General features: G+C 42.7%; 1 long non-coding RNA gene across 1 annotated transcript in view; it reads right to left on the bottom strand.

Moving 5' to 3' along the window:
* The window catches only part of LOC109303523, a 24,705-nt gene extending 11,299 nt beyond the window's left edge, over positions 1-13,406 (bottom strand). Inside the window, exons 1-3 of the long non-coding RNA XR_002099149.1 lie at positions 13,397-13,406; positions 11,317-11,322; positions 7,299-7,306 (exon numbers count right to left, since the gene is read on the bottom strand). This is a non-coding gene — a long non-coding RNA (uncharacterized LOC109303523). The remainder of the gene's footprint in view (positions 1-7,298; positions 7,307-11,316; positions 11,323-13,396) is intronic.
* Positions 13,407-20,155: the final 6,749 nt, after the last annotated feature.

Raw genomic sequence — 20,155 nt, forward strand, 5'->3', positions numbered from 1 at the left:
CCCCCCCCCCCCCCCCCCAAGCAACCTTAAAAAAGGAACATTGCACAGAACTAACCACACAGTCACACCAATGCTTCTGGATCTGTTGTGTTTCTCTTGCTGAAAATACCCATGGTTTATCATAATAATACTACTGCAAACATTTGCCTAGAACCTACAAGAAGAACCTTGATGAATTTTGCCTGTTTAGGCAAATGCTACATGTCTGCCTAAAATCTCATATTGGGGTTTTGCTTGTTTGGTTTTTGTTATTCCCAAAGAAGGCACACATTGAGAAGATCCATATCTAGGAAGGTGGCTGATTTATTGTATTTGATTTTTCAAAACAAACATGCTCTCTCATTTCATGTACAAAGAGTATTCTGACTGCTTAAAAATATATAGTTTCAATATGAGGCCCAAATGAAATGTTCTGAAACAACAGGACTCCTGTTCAAAATCTTACATACATTATAGACACTAATGTATCCAAATAAAACACCTGTCTAAATTCTACAATATATATGCAGATACCTTTTGCTGGATTATGTAGGATTGTTCTCAAGGACTTTATTGTAAGGAACTTACTGAAAGGGGAAGTGTCATGTTGATACGTCTCCTTTCATTAAGTTCCAAAAGGAGCACGTTGATGAAATTTAGTGATTGGAAAAAAATCTCAAAGGTACAGTTAATAGACAAGATCAGAATGTCATACAGAAAGACCAGGATGACCTCAAAGACTGGTGTAACATAAAGGATAATAGGAAGTCAATAGCAGAAAAGGCAAGATCATGCATTTGGATAGCAATAATAACAATGTTTATTGTAAGTTGTGTGGTTACCAGGTAGAAATGATTGATGATAAAAGGGATCTCAGTGTACTATTTGAAGACAGAATGTATATGAGTGAGCAATGTGATGCCAGTCAAGATAACCTCTAGTGGAAATAGGAAAGTATTAATGCCATTTTACAAGGCACTGGTGAGAGTTGATCAGGAATACTGTGCACAGCTCCGGTTACTCATGGTCAAAAAAGATTAATTCAAATTGGAACAGGTTCAAAGAAGTGCTGCTAGCATGAATAGGTGGCCTGGAGAGCCTACCATAACAAAAAGGACTAGGAGTTTGGCTTGTTTTATTTGACAGAATGAAGGCTCAAGGGGGTTGATCTGTCTCCAGGACAGAGAGGAGTTAATGAAGGTAAAGGATAACAATAAATTGGCATTTCAGCAGGGATAGAGGATTTAGTGCACTACATTAATAAGTTTAATTTGCCTCTTAATTGGTATCAGGATGAGCAACAGTTTTGTTGTGGAGATGCTGGCTGTGAGGCAAACTGGAGTTAGCTAACAAAGTATGTTTCACTTCAAAGTCAGACAGTGCAGATAGTACACAAGGACATGGAGCAGGAGTAAAAGGAAGCAGGTGGGGGGGGGGAAAGGAAGATGCCAACAGGAGGATAGATTACAAGATGAAAAATCTGAGTGATCCTTTCACAAACAGGAAGTTTCAGATACTTAATTCTTTTAATATCTATACCACAAAAATTTAAGCCACTGGGCCAGATTTTGAGCTCATTAAGGCAATATAAATCTAAAGTAACTCTTCTTAAATCAATGAGCCAGATGATTGCCCACTAGGGCTCCTTTATACTTCTCTGGCATAGCAAAGGAGCCATAAAGTTGCCCTAATTGACCCTTGAGGATTCTCCCTATGTAGGCAGATGGACTGAATGGCAACGTAAGTATTAAGCAAGTGAGTGCCAATGTGAAACAGAGAATGGATGTAGTGCAGCTGTTCTGTAGCTGTCCCTGTTACTTACTTACAATGATTACTTGCGACTGGGCAGTCAGACGCAACTTCAAACAGACTTGAAGGCACACAACTACTTCCTAGGACAAGGTAGAGGTGTTTTAAAGAACTAGCTCTGGGACCAGAAGCAGTAGAGCCCAGGAACATAAATCTCAGTATTGGCTATTTACCTCACTTTTCAGTCTGCAGTGTAAATGCATCCTTTTTATTCCGCTTATGCTGAATTGATCCTCAACTAATACTTGGATCAGGGAAAGGTGTTTTTCAAACCACTTTTCTCAGGCTATGAGCACATTTCAGTCAAGGGGGGGTATATGGGAAAGGTTGAAAATAATAGAATTTTCTATTAAAGGGCAAAGTATGTTGTTCTTCTTAAAAGATGTCATTGACTAAATACAAATATGTAGGCAGAAACCACTTAACCAGGATGATATTTTCTGATTAAAATGTCCACATAAGCTATAACATAGACAAATAGGAACAAAAAAGGTTTCAGATTTGGTGCCATCACATGGTAGAAATGTTGGAATATACTTTATTACATAAGCTATGTACAGCCATTCAGGGAAGTTAGCTAGTTATCTATTTTAAAATAGCCACCCAATCTAAGGTATGTCAGGATGGGGGAATTGGGGGACAAACAGGCTCTGGGGAGGGAATTGGTGGATTCACAGTGGGGATTAAAGGGGCAGGAGGCATCTGCAGAGAGAAGATTGGAGAGGCAAACAGGGTCCACAGGAGAGAGTAGGGCAAGTGTGGTCTGTGAAGTTGATGGGGGGAGTAGTGGGGTCTTCAGGGGAATATGGGGGACTAGCAGGGTCTGCAGTGGGATTGGGGGGGACTGTTTGTATCCAGGAGGGTTTGGCACAATCAAAAGGTCTGCATGGTGCCTTGGGCTGACAAGGGGCTCTCTCCCTCTTCCACCCCTTTAGGAACAGGGGCTATTCCTCCCCCCACCCAAAGCCAATAACTCCCCATGAAGAACCAAGCCCCTCATCACTCCTACTGCCTCCCCCACCCAACTTCCTAAGCTCCCTGCCTCAGAGAACAGCACCAAAACTGGTACTGGGATCTGCAGGCTATATCAGGGGTTTGATGGCTTCATGGGGACTTGCTGGTCCACAGGAGAGGATTGTCCATCTGGGATGGGGTGAGTGCCCAGGGGGCTAAAAATAGCCTGCTAGGGTACCAGGTAAGAAAAAAAAAGCACAGCCTTAGTGCTGGGGCCAGTAGCTGGGCTTTCCCAGAGCTGTACTGGGAACTGTACAGAAGCTCAGTTAGGTCAGTTTTGCCAGACCCAATCTAAGTTGAACTTCTTCAAAGGTAGGGTTAACTTGGATCAGTTTAGCCATTTATAGATTGATGTAACTGTCCTGAACTTCTGTACAGTTCATTCTTAGCTTGATCTAACGAGCGATCTAAGACTAAGGTCTGCATGTAGGTGAACTAAGTTAGATCGGATGGCCACTTTTAACATAATTTAACCTCTCTGAACATCTATATCAAGGTTGGGCAATTATTTCCACTGGAGGGCTGCTTAACAAGTTTTGGTAAGCTGTTGAAGGCCACAAGGGTAGCCCTGCTGTTTGACAGATGCCCTACCCCCTGGTTGCCATCTTGGGACCTGAATTCCTGCCCCTAACCCCTGACTTTTTCCACCATAAGTCTCTCCTCTTGCTCTGGAAGTACTCCTTTTGGGAGTGGGGGTTGCCATCTTGAAACCAGGAAAAAAAACAAAACAAATTGTACACTAAAAAACAAAACCTCTACTATAGCTTATTTTAATAAAATTTTAAAAATATTTTGGTCCTGATTCATATGTATGATAGCTTCTTTTTGTATATTATGTATGGAGGTAAGGGCTTGTATGTGGAGATGTCGTGAGGGAGTGGAAGTATGTGTGGTGGAGTGTGGGCATGGTGGTTGGAGGGTGGGTGTGGAGGGGTGTGGGGTATGTGGCTGGGGTGATGGTATGTGTGAGGGTGTGTGTATGGGTATGATGGGGTGAGGGTGGGAGTGTGTGGGGGCTGTGAGAGGGTGTGGGTGTCTTTGGGGGTATGGAGTGGGGTGGGGTATGTAGGAGGGTGTTGGTGTGTGGGGGTGTATACTGGGGTGGAGGGGTGGGATGTATGAAGGCTGTGGATGTGTGTGGGGGCTGTGGGAAGGTGTGGGTGTGTTTGGAGGTATGGTGGGGGTGGGATATGTGTGTGGGAAGGGGTCCTCAGAGTCTCTGGAGTGTGCAAGTCCCTGGCTGCACATGGTGGCAGGGTATGGAGCCAGCCCCACCTGACCCCGTAGTGTGCAACTCCCACCACACCAGTCCCTGGCTGGAGGTGGTGGCAGCATGTGGGACCAGCCCCATCTGGCCCCATAACATGCAGCTCCCGCCCAAGTCTTTGGCTGCACATTGAGGCAGCATGCAGGACCTGTCCCACTTGACTCCATAGTGCACAGCTCCAACCTCAGTCCCCAGCCACACGTGGTTGCAGGGTACAGGGCCAGCCCCACCTGGCATCATAACACTGAGCTCCCATGCTTCTGCCCCAGTCCCCAGTCACACATGGTGGCACTGTGCGGGGTCAGCCCCACCTGGCCCTATATGCTGCAGGAGTGTAAGAGCTGCATGCTGTGGGGCCAGCCCAGCTCCATAGCACACAGCTCCCCAAGCTCCCACCCTCTTTCCCCCAGCAGGAGGCCCTGGCTCTGGTCCAGTGGGGCCATTAACTGGATTCCCATGCTTACAGGCAGGGAGGGGTGGAAAGAGCCATGGGGCAGCCATGTCTTCAGTGGCTCAGGGCTAGGGTAAGCTGGGCCAGGCTGGTGTGGCAGGGTAGTTGTTGAACAACTGGAGCTGCACCTGCTGCATGGAGGCGCAGCTTGTGAGGGGCAGCTCAGGGCCAGGGCTTATAGAGGGGCCTTACAGACCAGATGGAATTACCTGATGGGCTGGGTGCAGCCTGTGGGCTGTATTTTGCCCACCCCTGGTCTATATGTACCCTAAGCATTAGTAAATGACTTATTGGATAGATTATTATACTGCGTTCTTTAAGTGGATATATACATTCAGCTATTTGTGCCTTAGTTTCCTCATCTATAAAATGGGGATTATGGCACTGATCTACTTTGTAAAGCAGCTGGATCTACTGATGATGGGCTATAGAAAGCTAGCTATTATAATTACGTTTTATTCTATTATTAAATAATGTTAATGGCATATGGGCTCACTGTATGCAAGGTTGAATTAAATGAAAAGGAAAATATTGCCATGAGCCCAATTTCCACATAATGTTATTCATTTACATAATTGTTTTTTCAGAACAATTTCAAAGGAAGCAATCTAAAAGTTACTAACACTGAGTTGACAGAGTTGAATGTACTCTTCCAAATCTGACTCCTACTCCCTTCTGCTGTTAAAGGAACATGTAGCTATTGTAACTGTCTTTCCCTCCGCTTTTGCTATTGTTCTTGTCTTACAGCCAGACTAAGACTGGTATGATGAGTTTCACAATGCTATTCACAAGTTTAAGGATGCTTGACAACATATAGTAATTAAAGTCATAGTCACAAGAATACAAATTTATGCCTTTCAAAAATGAGATGTTAAAACCATAAAACCAGTTGCATAATTTCTGCAGAAATATAATTAAATGGTTTTTTTTTTTTTTAAAACCAAGAAACATTATAGAGATCCTCCTCTGAATTACAGCTCTGCAAATCCACTGAAGTCAGTGGAGCTATACTGCTTTAAAAATATTGTAAACATTTGGGACTCCAGCTTTATGGGCTCCTGTACACATGCAGGGAGCCTGCTCTAATGCTCTGGAAATCAAGCACATTGGAACAGACTTGATTAATCGAATCTGCTGGAGCACCGAAATTCATGTGCTGCATCAGCCTTCCGCATCATATGCATCAGTGTCTCCGTGCATCTCCATGCTGAAAAAATGGCAGTGGGGTACTTTGAAATAAAACATGTTCAATGAGCTTTAGTTCAAATCACCCTGCTGCCATTTTTTCAGCACAGGGACGCTGATACATATGATGTGTGGCCGCTTTTAATTGGTGTGGCTCGCTAATTAAAGTGCCCAGTGCCATGTCCCAGAGTATGTACGAAGATGCTGTATGATTCTCAAATCAGGTGAAAGATCATTGAAATGAATATTTTTTTTTCTCTATCTTGGCTGAAAGTCTCTGAAATTCTTTGGGCATTTTCCTAGCTTGTTCTAAAAATGTTTGTAAGTTAGTAGTAAAATATAAAATATTTATTACTGGGGGGGAGGGGGGAACGCCAAAACGATTCATAAAGTCGCAGGCCACAATGTGCCAGGCCTGTTACTTTAGGGTTGTTGGTTGTAGCTGTGTTGGTGTAAGGACATAGGCAGGCAAGGTTCTTTGGGTGAATCTGATATCTTTTATAATTAGACCACCTAAAAAGAGCAACATTCCACCCCCACCCCTTCCTGTCTCACACCTATTGTCTTCCACCCCTCTGAGCCTCACTGACTCACATCTGCATTTTCACAGACTTGCATTTTGTGCTTTGGCTTCTATTCTACACAGGAGAGCACACAATTCACCAGCAGACTCTCTATCTGCCTGAAGAAGGGTTTGTGTGTGCCCAAAGGCTTGGAAAGAATAATTTTTTCCAACTATTTAGTTGGTCTAATAAAGGAGATCACATTTACCCAAAGAACCTTGTAGGCCTGTTACTTTGTTTTTAAATGAGAAAAATCACTAATGTTTGAAGTGTCTCAAGTAAGGTTTTCAATGAGTAATTAACTGACCTCGAAGTACCCAGTTATATCACAATTATCTAATCCTTATTCTTATATAAAACACCTTATTTAAAGTAACTGAAGTTTAGTGTCATAGGTAATCGCCAAGAGTTCCAAGTACAAATGTGATGGCTTCTAAAAATGAATACAGTTAGACATAGTTTCTAGGGTCGGAAGGGACCTGAGCAGATCATCTAATCCGACCCCCTGCCATGGCAGGAAAGAGTACTGGGGGCAAACGACCCCAGCAAGGTGTTCATCTAACCTCCTCTTAAACCCCCAGGGTAGGAGCCTGTGCCACTTCTCTTGGAAGTGGTTACGTCCTTTAGTGAAAGCATTAACTCAGAATGGGATAGTACAACACACACATTGTAATACACCACAGAATCTGTTCATAGGAATAAGCCAAATACCTAATGTAAGTCCTGTTAATCACTTGGGTAATGCTGAGGTTAAATTTATCTCAGTGTGCTCCAAATGTTGCTGATTCTGATCTCATTAATGCGTGTCTTTACCAGATATAACCACCGAACACTGAAATTAGTGTAAAGAAAGTTAGAAACAGGCCCTTCTATTGTAGTGAAGTCCACAATAATCAGACAGACAAGATTCTATTCTATGATAGTCAACTCCATTGACTTTAATATGATTACTTTGATGTATAGTAGTGCAAATGAGAGCAGAATATAGCCTGAGTCACCACACAAGACTAGTGTATAGAGAATATGATACAAAGCCCACTGACCTTGATTCAAGTCTCTTCTTTGATGTGTATAGGCTTTTGATTAGCACACATTGATGAAAGCACTTATCATTTTAGGAAGGATAATTTTCAGAGAGAATTTATCATTCTAATCAGAATCATTTACAGCTATAATTTCCATGGTATTTGAGAGCCTCCAGAAGTGCATTAAACAATTTGACCAGATCATCACATAAAACTGAATCTCTTTCTCTCCAGTTTTCCTACCTTCCTATAGGGAAAATGTTGAGGCTTTTGAAAGATTTATTATTCACTTATTTGATGCCTTATGCAATGTGTATGTGTTATTGAAAGCAAGGTCAGGGAAGTTCTTCATGCTTTTGGAATAGAAAAAGGTTATTTTATTTTAGGTAGTTTGTAGATTGTATGGGCATTTTTTTGGCATAGTTTTGAACTGGACTCAGAGAAAATTAATCTGTAGTAATCTTTACCTTTCCACAAACAGCTTTGTTTTCCCTAAGGGATCAAGTTGCTGACCATGGTTCTCATCCCAATATTATAGGTTTCTTGGGCTCTTTCCATTGAGCATAAAGATTAGGGAAGAGACCTTGAATTTGACTTGATAGTCTGTGAAGAGTAAGTGAAAGAATGGAGAAATACTGTAATAGTGTATTTAGTGACTTTGGGTAATACAGTTTTCAAAGCGATGGCCCACAATGCTAGTAATTACAAGATGAATAAAAAGTAAGTCACATTCTGTCCTTAATCTCACAAAATCATCATTGATTTACACTTACTTATCTGAGGACACCATTTAGCCCTTGCTGTTTCCTGTATTATTTTATGAAATGGAAGTAAAATAACCATTTTGCTGACTGAGCTTATAGTGACAGAGCCAATGAATGATTTTTAAAATCATTATATGCTCTAGATCTATAGGCTGCAATTGGACCTACACAGGTTACATGGGTGGGCAAGTGAGAACAGGATGGGTTTCAACACTGACAAGTGCAAGGTGATGCACCTGGGGAGGAGGAACCAGCACCATACCTACAGGCTGGGGAACTCCCTTCTTGTCACTGCAGAGGCAGAAAAGGATCTTGGAGCCATTATCGATACCAAAAATGAATGTGGGCCTACAGTGTGGGGATGTGGTCAGGAAGGCGAACCATACCTTGTCATGCACCCCAGATGCATCTCAAGCAGGTCCAAAGAGGTGATCATCCCCGTCTATGCAACAATGGTCAGGCCGCGGTTGGAGTACTGCATCCAGTTCTGGGTGTCGCACTTCAGGAGGGATGTGGACAACATGGAGAGGGTCCACAGGAGGGCCACCCTCATGATCAGGGGTCAGCACAGCAGGCCCTACAAGGAGATGCTAAGGGACCTGAACCTGTTCGGCCTCCCCAAGAGAAGGCTGAGGGGAGATCTAGTGGCCATTTTCAAACTAGTCAGAGGGGACCAGCTTGCATTGGGGAAGTCCCTGTTCCCCCAAGCGCTACCAGGAGTGACTAGAAATAAGTCACAAGCTGGCAGAGTGTAGATTCAGACTAGATTTCAGGAGGCACTGCTTCACTGTCAGGGCGGCTAGGATCTGGAATAAGCTTCTAAGCAAAGTGGTGCTGGCTCCTACCCTGGGGGTCTTTAAGAGGAGACTAGATGAACACCTTGCCGGGGTTGTTTGACCCCAGTACTCTTTCCTGCCATGGCAGGGGATCAGACTTGATAATCTGCTCAGTTCCCTTCCGACCCTACCAACTATGAAACTATCTAGAGCATATGGTGATTTTACAAATCATTCATTGGCTCCATATATTGCTTTGGAAATAATATGGGATGAAAATCTCTTTAGGCGGTTTTCTTGTTTTTTTGTTTTTTGATAGTGTATGTGCCCCCAAAATGTTGCTGTTATCCATTGCTAGGGATGTTCTTGTATCCATAAATATCCTCATATCCAATGGATTCCTACTGGCATGAAAATGGTATGTGTTTTGTCAGTCATACTCTTAATTGCAAGAGTAACTCTGCAACAGAAACTCCAAAGGTATCATCATTAAGTCAAACATGACTTTATGAACTGTGCATTTTGGTAGAATATGGGTTTGCTTGGAACATCTAATTAGAAGCTTCATTTGGCAGTACAATACATAAACATACATTTTAAAATGGAATTAGAATCTAATACTCATGAACAGGCAGTTCTCAACACTAAGATTAGACTTCTAATACCCAGCAACATCTGAAGTACTGTGCCCTACTCCATCAGATACTACAGCAGTAAAGCCTTGCATTAAATGTCTGGATATCTTATGAAACTGTTCAATATTATTAACATTTTGGTTTCCGGCTGTACTTGATACTAGAAAATGTTGTCCTTTGACAACTTTTTAAAAAGAGCTATGCAGTGAAATGAAATTACTACTCTATGAACTCAGCAGCACCAGACACTGGTCAAAATTATAGACCTCCTTGCCAGAGGTTTAATCGGGAGTGAGAAAAATGACCTTTATCCAAATTAGTGTCTGGCTTCGAAATATTCTGTGACTGGGAAAGGGAAAGGATAACCTATGAGGACAACAGATATCTACTGATGACAATAACTTCATACTACCTGAACTAATCTGGTTACCATACACCATTGTTAGCTTGCAGCCCTGTCAGCTTTCATTTCTGATTCATAGCAAATAGCTGCCGATAGCAGCAAAGGTAAAGATAGTTTTTCCTATTGGCCTTAACCATCCTATCATGATGATCATTTCTCTATAGATGAGAGAATGTCTGAACATCTATCTTGAGCTCTTTAGCAAACTCGACATCTGATTTTGGGTGGAATGGAAACCTGAGATCCTTCTGGAAAGTACCAGAGTGAATTTTGGAGGTAAGGTTTTTCATTCAGCTGACCTAGGTAGAGAAAAAAAGTGCTTCTTTTTAACAATAATACAAAGCAGGTAGTTTAGCACCTGGAGAAATGTCTGGACAAATGTGTGATCATTTCTGATCAATAAATCTTTTTGAATCTTGAAGAAGGAATGTTAAAGCTACTTTAAAAACATAACTTCAAGAGGTTCTCCCATGTTCCCTGCACAACTTAAGATCTAGTATCTGTTTATTCCATTTAGTGAATTATATGGAATAGAAGTCATTTAGTTCCTTAAAAGAAAAAAAAATCCTAATTTAATTTTGTTTTTATTTTCCTGCCTTCCCTTATTTTTAATATCATATGATGGATTTAACTGTTTCAGATCATTATAATTAAAAGTTGGTCAACAAATAAAAATCTTCTCTTATTTATATACTACAGATCATACTTGGGCAAAATGAACTTCGAAATAATACAGAAACCTTAAAAAAAAACACAGGTTAAGATTGGAGTAAAAGAGAAGTGGGTATCTGATTAAAAGCAGTTGCAATTAATAATGGGTGAAATGGGGAGCAATATTAGCTAAAAATGAATTAGAAAGGCAACAAATATGAATCTGATGCTTGGAAACATTTCTTTATATAACACATAATTAACCTGTAGAATTCATTGCAACAAGATATCATGCTGGCCAAGAGCTTAGTAGGATTAAAAAGAGATTAGACATTTTATATGGATAATTAGAACATCCACACTTGCATTTGATAGTATAAGGGATGTAAGGGCATGAGCCAAACAGTAAAAGAGGGTTATCTGGAGGAATATTAGCATTTGTGTAATATGCTGTAAAAATCTGCTAAAGGGATTTTTTTTTTTTTTCAGCCACCATTCTTCTAGCATTTACAGTTATTCTCAGAGGCAAGATACTGCATTGAATGGATCACTGGTCTGATTTATTAGGGAAATGTGTATGATCCTATTTAAAAAAAAAAAAAAAAAAAGGAAAGAGGAAAACAGTTCTACAGCTATCTCAGTATCCCTTTTCTCTCTCGATAGAAAGGACTTGTGCATGCATACTTAACCCCCAAGTGGTCCTATTAGAAAACGTATTAGGGCTGTGCGAAATTTCGCCGCCAGTTTGATTTTTGACTTGTTTCAAGCTCAAAACTGCGAAATCGAAACAGAACACAGAGCTTCAAAACAGCCTCAAAATGAAACGAGGCAAGTCGAAACGTTTCAAAATTTTCAAAATGTTTTGAGTTTCAAAGCTCAAGCTAGGCTTGCCTACACTAGGGAAACCATAAAGTAAGGAGACAGAGGGGAAGAGGGAGGAAGGAGTGCTTTCATTATTGACTGTGTAGCTGGCCAGTGACTGTCATCCTTCCCTGAGGTCTCTTCCAAGCCAGTGTTCTGGGGGAGGGATAGAAAAACTGCATGAAAGGCAGCATTGTTTGAACTGCCCTGCTTTCTGCCTTGGTGTCTGTTAGTGAGCTGTATGTTCCAGCAGCTCAGTGTCAGACAACTATGGCTCGCAGCACTGATCTTCTAAAGGATTCCCTACTTGCTAGCAAGAGGTATTTCAGATTCAGAATACCTTTTTCTTTGAAGCTCTTTCATTTTATTATATTCATTATAGAATTCAAAAGAATGAATCAATTATATTGGATAGGAGTACTGTAGCATTTAATTTATATAGGAAGCAAGTTACATTTATATTTTATTTCTATACATTTAAAGCTTTGCAGCATACACGTATAGAATGTATATAGGAACAAAGCCATATTCCTATTTGCTTTTATACATTTCTTATTTGTACCACACACCTACCTATGCTCTTGCCCCAGAGTTTTGAATTTATATAGGGGTTAAGCCAATACTTGCTGTTGTGTTTCACATTTTTCTTATTTGCACCAGATAACTACATTTTTTTTATTTTATATAGGAACGCAACTACATTTATATATTTGTAGAAAAGGAAACATGAAACACCATGAAACATGGTGGAAAGGCCAGCCTTCAGGGAGGGGGTAGAGGGAGACCTGTGAGTTTTTTCCACCACACACACGCACCAAACTGCAACACAGCCTCTTTCCTCCAGCTACAAGCAGCAAGGAGAAGGGAGCAGTGCCACTGCCTGTGCCCAGGACTGCATCCGCTCCATGTGCACCAGCTCGACCATAAGCCCCGCCCCCCCTTCATCACCCTGATGGCGACAACAAGCAGCAGCACCAGCACAGCAGCCTACAGCACCCCTATTTCACTTCCCATGCTGAGCCTTCTAGTGCCAGAGGAAGAGCTGGCACTGGATCTAGATCTCAGTGCCATAGCAAAGGAAATTCTGGGGAAGGAGGGGGAATCAGTTGAGTTTGTGCTTGTCGCCCCTCAAGTTTCCCCTAGAGCCAATTCTCCTTCCCCAGAAAGCACATCAGAGGAGGTTGATGTATATGTGGAGGCAAGCGGCTCAGCTGAGTCCGCTTCTCCTCTTGCTGTGCCTATGCCTGCTGAGGAAGAGGAAAGTGCAGCAGCATCCACAGATGCACCCACACCCCAGAGGTGAGTGGGTAGTGTGGGCTGGGATCCTTTTGAGCTGGCAAATGATCCCACATACTCTATCTGCCTGCACTGCTGAGCCAAAACCAGACGGGGCAAGGGAACAAAACATATGAGCACCACGGGGATGCTGATGCATCTCCTCAGGTACCACCCCCTTGCCTTTGCTCTTCCTCAGTCTCATATCAGTGGGAGCGTGCCCAAAGGGATGTCCCCCTTTCATTCCAAAGCAGAGGCAGGCCACCCTGGAACAGTGAGGGGAAAGGGGAAAAAGTGGGGTGCATTCCAAAGGCGAGCAAGCTCACCCAGAGCTTTGGGGAGATGCTTGCTGTTGATGGCCAGCCATTCTCCCTAGTTGAGTGGCCAGGGTTCAGGTGGCTCATGCCACTCATGGCCACATCATGCCAAGTGCCCGCATGCACCATCTTCAGTAGGATGGTGGTGCCATCCCTGTATGAGGCATGCAGGGAGTACTTGAGGGAGAAGCTGCACAAGGCAGGTCCAGAGGTGGCCTTACACTTCACCTTGAACATCTGGGGCAACGGGGGTGGAGATCATGCCTACCTCTCCCTCTACAGGGCACTGGTGTGAGCAGTTAGGCTGTCGGTTGGCTCTCCTTCAAGCCAAAGTGATGGATTTGTTCCACACAGCAACATAGATAATGGGGGCCATAAACTGCTTGGTGCAGGGGTGGCTTATTGAGCAGGGCAAGCTCACCTGTGGGTTCATGGTCACTGATAATGGGGCCAATATGGTCAAGGCAGTCTGTGATGCCAACTTTGTTGGCATCTTCTGGGTGGCACACAAGTTCCACCTTGTTGTCAGGGACACCTTGGAAGGGGGCAGGGCTGCTGGTGATGGTGCCAGCACCACCAGCAAGCTCATTTCCAAATGCAGGAAGGTGGCAGACTACTTCCACTGGAGCATCAAGAGAGGCAAGATGCTGTGGGATAAACAAGCAGAGCTGAACATCCTGCAGCACAAAATCATGCACTATGTGGAGACTTGGTACAACTCCACATACCTGATGCTTGAGAGGCTGGTGGAGCAACAGAAGGCCATCCATGAGATGGCCTTGCTCAGGGAGATTGCGATCAGCAGCCCCCTGAACAGAGCTGAGTAGGATACCATCTCCAAGATCTTGGTGGTCCTTAAGCCCTTCCTCAAGGCTACTAAGAGCATCAGCACTGCTGGTGCCCTGCTTAGCCAGGTGATCCCTGTAGTGAGGAAACTTCAGAGCCAAATGGGGAGCGTCCAGGGATCCGTGTTCCTGGCTGGGGCAAGCCACTGTCACCAGACCTGTAGGTACTGGTGAGGCAGCTGTAGGAAGGCATCAGGAAATGGCATGTGTGACTCTAGAGTGAAGGGCACCGTATGCAGCAGCCAAACGCTGAATCAGCAGACAGAGGCGCTGGTAAAGAAAGTCAGGGAGGCAGAATGGTGGAGGCGGGAGGATGTGGAACAGGGGGATCCACTATCCCATGCTAGCACACCAACCACCAGCCAGTCTTGTCCTCTACCTTGGTTGTGCCGGTATGGGCTAAGGGCATGGCTTCTATGATGGGGTCCGAGCCGTCAGACCCCACCATCAGGCAGGTAGTGCTCGTGCCTTGGTGGCTGCCTATCTTGCCGAGGGACATGGGGTCACACAGCAGCAGCTCCACTTCTGTGGCCTACTGGGTAAGCAGCTGCCAGATATGGCTGGATCTGGCCACAGTTGCCTGTGAACACTTGTCCTGTCCACCAACCAGTGTTCTGAGTGAGAGGGTGTTCAGTATCACTGGGGATGTAGTGACAACCCTACTGCACCTGCTTGGATCCTGGTTTGGTGGAGCAGCTGGTGTTCCTGAAGGTGAACCTCCCACTGCTGGGGTTCCCCAAGCTCCAGTTGCAGACAGACTGAATGCCACCCTCCTCAATCCATCCGCACCTATTTCCTTCTTTCATCTTTTAAAAACTGGTTACTGCCCTGCTGTCAGCTGGAGGGGCACTCATTGCATCACCAGCCAGCAGGGGAAGAACATGTCCCTGCTGAGCTCGCTCCCCTGCCAGGATGAACTTGGAGGTATGGGCAGGAAGTACCTGTAGTTGGTGGGTCTCCTGGTCCCGGACGGAAGGAGTAGTAAAGAAGCCAGAGGCTGGTCTGGCACGTAATGTAGGCAAGAAAGCCAGTCAGTGAAAAGGGAGGCATCAGGGTGTGAGGGACAGGCTGTGGAGGGGGGAGTGGGGGTGGAAGGGGGGTGTAGCAGCACAGGCAAAAGTGCAGAAGTACCTGGGGAGTCAGACGTCTGGCAGGTTGCAGTGTGTCAGAATTCCACTGCCTATATTGAGTCTATGAATTTCTGTACCTACGAGGCTGAAGAAGTTAAGCTCATAGGCCTGGCTGTGAAAAGCGGTTTGTAAATTGTTCCCTCTCAGGATCAGGCCTGAGAGACTGGAGGCAGTGGGTTTTTTTTTTTTATTTGGTGAGGAATGTGCCCCCACAGGTAGTTGGGTTTTGTTGTCTTTGATAGATTCTGGTGTGAAGTTTGTGGGAGTACTGGAGATAGTTGGCAGGTTTTGTGTTTTGAGTTGTAGGAAATTGGCTTTAGTTCTGGTGATGAGGTTACATGCTTGTTTGAATGTACAAACCACTTTTCAGATATGGGACTATGAACTGCACTTCATCAGCCTCCTAGGTAGGTAGTAGGTACAGAAACTCATGGACTCGGTATACACAGTGGAATTCTGGCACACGGCACCCTGCCAGACATCTGACTCCCCAGGTGCCTCTTCACTTTTACCTGTGCTGCTACATCCCCCTTTCTGCTCCCGCACCCACTCCAGCCAGTCCCTCACACCCTGATGCCTCCATTTCCATTTTCACTGAGTGGCTTTCTTGCCTGTATTGCTTGCCAGGCCAGCCTCTGTCGTCTTTGCTATTCCTTCCATCCTGGACCAGGAGATGCACCAACTGCAGGTACTTCCTCAGCCTGAGAGAGGGTTTTTCAACCTGAAAGCTTCCTAAGATGTATTTCTCTATTCCAATTTTTCATAATGAACATATAAACATAAAAACACAAGATAAGCCATCACACACCAGAAGTAACATATATTCACCACAACATCTGTACTTTTTGCTGCCAATTCCTTTATAAAAAGAAAGACTCTGTGACAGTCCAGTTTGGCTACCTTAAATGCTGCTGGTGCTATTGGTGCTGACTGCTGAGTCACTATATTATTTTCACCTGCCATCACTTACAGTGGTGGACTGGGATGAGTTTGTAGGGGAGGAGGCAGCCTCACTGAGGCATACTGCCATGTTGTGCAGAGGCCCCAGTGCCAGGAAGGGTGCACCTGAACACACACACAGTGTCACCCACCCATGACACGAATTTTGCCTACTGGCCAGAGGTGCAGGGCCCCAGAACCCTGCTGCACCTATCTCCTTGACAGCTGGCAGCTGGCGTGTTGTGCAGAGGCCCCAGCACCAGGAAGGGCACATCTGAACACACATACACACAGTCACACAGTGAGGACGCACCTAACAGACATGCACTAGGTGCTCCTACTTGGGAGGAAAGAAGGGCCTGACAGTTCCATTTGGCTACCTTAGATGCTGCTGGTGCTATTGGTGCGGAGTCACCTACCTTATTTTCACCTGCCGCTGTTTACAGTGGTGGACTGGGCTGAGGCTGTAGGGGAGGAGGTGGCCTCACTGGGAGACACTGCCGTGTTGTGCAGAGGCCCCAGCTCCCAGAAGGGCACACCTGAAGACACACAGGTTCATCCACCCATGTCACAAGTTTTGCCTGTCAACAGCCAGAGGTACTGGGCCCCAGAACCCAGAGTCCCCCTGCACCTATCTCCTTGAGAGCTGGTAGGCTTTGTGGCCTCAGCAGGGGCTAGCATGCCTGCAGCTTTCATCATGCTGCACCTTAACACACACAGGGTCACCCATGTCATGAGTTTTGCTTGTCTACAGATTGAGGTTCAGTTTTCCAAAAAGCCCTGAAGCCATCTCCTTGAAACTTGGCAGGATTTGTGGCCTCAGCAGGGGCTAGCATGCCTGCATGTTTCATCCAAATCAGGCCAGAAATAACAGTTATAGGCTGTGTCGACCTTCCCCATTATAGCTTATGGGCAAAATGTTGAAACAGGGTGGATACAGTGAAACTCTTTTGATGAAATAAAATGGAACAGCAGTTTCGAATCAAAATGAAATTTGAAACAAAATGCAGTTCTGTCAAAATGGCAAAATGCAAGTTGAAGTGGAATGGTGCCATGTCGCACATTCCTAAAACATATATATGCATAGATGAGTGGCTCACGTTCCACTAAGTCCAGGAATCTGACCCAAAATGCTCCTCTGTGATCTCCTTAGTGCATGATTTTCATATGGACTTGGAGGTTAAAATTATAGAGGTTAAAAAAAAAATTGCACATTTTCACAGAAGTTTTTTGCCTGCAAATTTCCCTACAGAAGGAAATTTAGCATTTCAGTCTAAAGGAGACAATTGTATTTTTCTATGATTCATTCCTATATGATTTAGGAAATGTATTTCTAGTCATAAGGCAGAAATAAATTTTGACTAATCATTGTCATGACTCTCCTGAGTCAGTGAAAACCTCATAATTAAAGGCAATCCTGCTCATTTTATTTATTTATAAAGTAAGTAGTGAATTAAAGTGTATTTCCATAAAAATAATATTTTTTCTTTAGTTCCAATTGTAATACCTGTTTTAATTAATGGTGGTACTCCATATAGCAGCGAGTAGCTTTTGAACTGCACTGCTAGTGGATTCTAATCCCAAAGATATCAATTGTGTCTGTCCTCAGGAGGCAACCTTCCTCTGCAGCGTGATTCGTCAGTGGCTTAAAACTGGCAGTGCAGTTTTACATTCATGAAAATGAGTCTTTCTGGAAAGATGGGCTATAGGAATAATCTTTTTGGGGTATTGGTGGGAGCCCAATTGCCTGGCACTTTATTTTTAAAGCAGCAGTTGTTAAATCATCCTCTCCTGGCAGGGGAATGAACTGAACTAATGCCTCTTTTCCATGTTTCCTTTTTTACGATTTTAAGTGGGGCAGGGAAGGTTCTAAAATGTGAAAAAAGAACGTCTTTTTCTCATGCTTTACTTCTGAAATTGACTTTAATTTATTTTTAACTAATATTTTCTGACTGTGTAGCTTTTTCTTATGTAGTATACTAATGAACAGAACACAGATTCACCATTTGGTAGAGAGAGCAAATGTTAGACCGGGTTCTGCCATTTTTAAGCCACTTTGTGTGTCATACTTCTGTATTGTTACAAGTATAGCTCACTTTCCAATCACTTGTACCATTAAAAGTGCAATGTTGTACCTACTCTAAGTGTTAATACTTTTGTGTTGATATAAATCAAAATAAAGGATTTGTCAAGGCTTTGCTAGATGCATGCCATCCCTGTCAAATTATTAAAAAAGTTAAATGCTTCTGTGAAGCAAAAGATAGCGCTAATGTATATTTATCCATTACTGCGCAAGGGATCATCAGCTTATTAATACAATAAAATGCTTACATTGTCCCTAGAGCTTTAGGAAACTAATTCAAATGCAACTTTGATGTTCTAGTATAACCAGTTGGGTTACACAAGGGATGTATTTGACTCAATTGATCTCTGACAAAAGAACTCTTAAAACCATTTCTGCATTAAATCATTCATGTGACAGACTTGTTCAATGCATTGTAGAAAATGGGCACAACTTGCTCATCTTCTCTAGTTAGCTAAATTATGATCCTCTTTTCAGAATGAAAAATGGTAGCAATAGTGAAATAAAATAAATCCTTTACTATACACTCGGGGGAACCAGTTGTCATAGATTACATTTTTTAACTCTGGAGGCATACGCAGTACAGCCATTGATGAAACATAAAAGCTAAATCAGAAGAAAGCATCATTACTCCCCAAGTGCCATTCTACTTCATGTTTGTTTCCTTCTCTACTTGAGGCCTTGAGAGGTAATGTAAGAAAAATTTATAGCTAGAAGTGAGCGAACTCCTGTTATTGTATAGGATCCCAAAAAAGGATTCACAATAGAATTATCTGATGACAATTGAGGGAATGAGTAATTCTATACACAGTTCAAGAGTTTGAATGGGATATGGTATATAAGGCCTCTTACCAGATGGTTTGTAAAAATAATAATAATAATAGAGAGAGAGAGAAATACTGAATGACTAGTTATTAACTAACTTGGATAGAAGTTTAATCAAAAATACTATGTAGTCATCTGGAAAAAATGTATCCTAATGTATATAAGTTGTACATGGCAAATATAATTCTGGCATTTTTTAACTTTAGAACTTTTCTTTCTTTCTTTCTTTTGCAGTGTTAATATTGTTTAATATTCTCCTTTTTTTCTGCCTTTAGTATAAAAAAATAATAATGATGTGCAACTCTAAGACTGCCCTTTTCTTAGAATTATTGTCCTTTTCACATGTGGCCTCCACAGATCTTCTCCACTTCCAAGTTGCCATTTTATTCTGACCATGTCTTTCTCAGCATAAGTTCTTTAAATTTTAGCACATCCAGGAATCTGTAGTCCAAAAGTGAACAGTTTTCAACTGGCTGTTGATTGCTGTCTCATTGTTTTTCTGCCTGTCAGTCACTTTTAGCTTTATTCTTTTTTTCAAGTACTTTCTTCCTGAAAGGATCATTTTTGTTTTTGAATAAAAAATGGGAGACAAATCCAGAGCTATGTCTAGCTCTGGATAGACATAGATGTGCAATTACCCTTGTTACAGAGTAACTTTTAATTAACTGTGAATCAAAGCTAGCTTAAAATTCTTTTAGGACAGATTACTGTGTTGCTTTACTGATGTATATTGAACTACAAAAATGAGGACTAGAAAAATGTTATATGCTAAAGTTATAGGGCTTTGTAATGGAAACTAGAAGCAACTCTAACCATAGAAAGATTCCCATTATTTCACATTTGTGCAGTTACTTTTAATACTTATTTAATAATATTAAATTGCTCTTTAGTTACACATTGAAACCTGTCACTTTGGCTAGATACAATGATATATAGTGGGAATTCAGTTTCTGTGCTATGTTCTGAAATCCCCAAATGCAGAGTCCAGAATATTAAATTGAAAAGCACAGCGCTGGAGCCAGAGAAATGTTTCCGAGAACAAATAATCAGTCATAGGTAATTAATTACAAATAGAAAGACAACAGAATATCATAATCTTATATACAGCATTACTTATGTTGTCTTACCCATGTAATTGGATTCTATGAAAGTTTTCTTTTTCTCCCTTCTCCAAAAAAAGTCTGTGTAAATCATGATAAATAGTCAGATTGCTGGTATCCATTAAGTGAAGTAGAGACACTGACACTAGTTATTTCCTAATTGTGTGTCAAATAACATCCCTTGGACATATTTTGTATGTTCAACTCTCTGAATGGCTGCTAAAAAAGTGGGCAAACACCTCTTATTTTGTGGTGAAG

Source organism: Gavialis gangeticus, unplaced genomic scaffold, assembly GCF_001723915.1.
Source record: "Gavialis gangeticus isolate Ggan-Ray unplaced genomic scaffold, GavGan_comp1, whole genome shotgun sequence".
NCBI lineage: Eukaryota > Metazoa > Chordata > Crocodylia > Gavialidae > Gavialis > Gavialis gangeticus.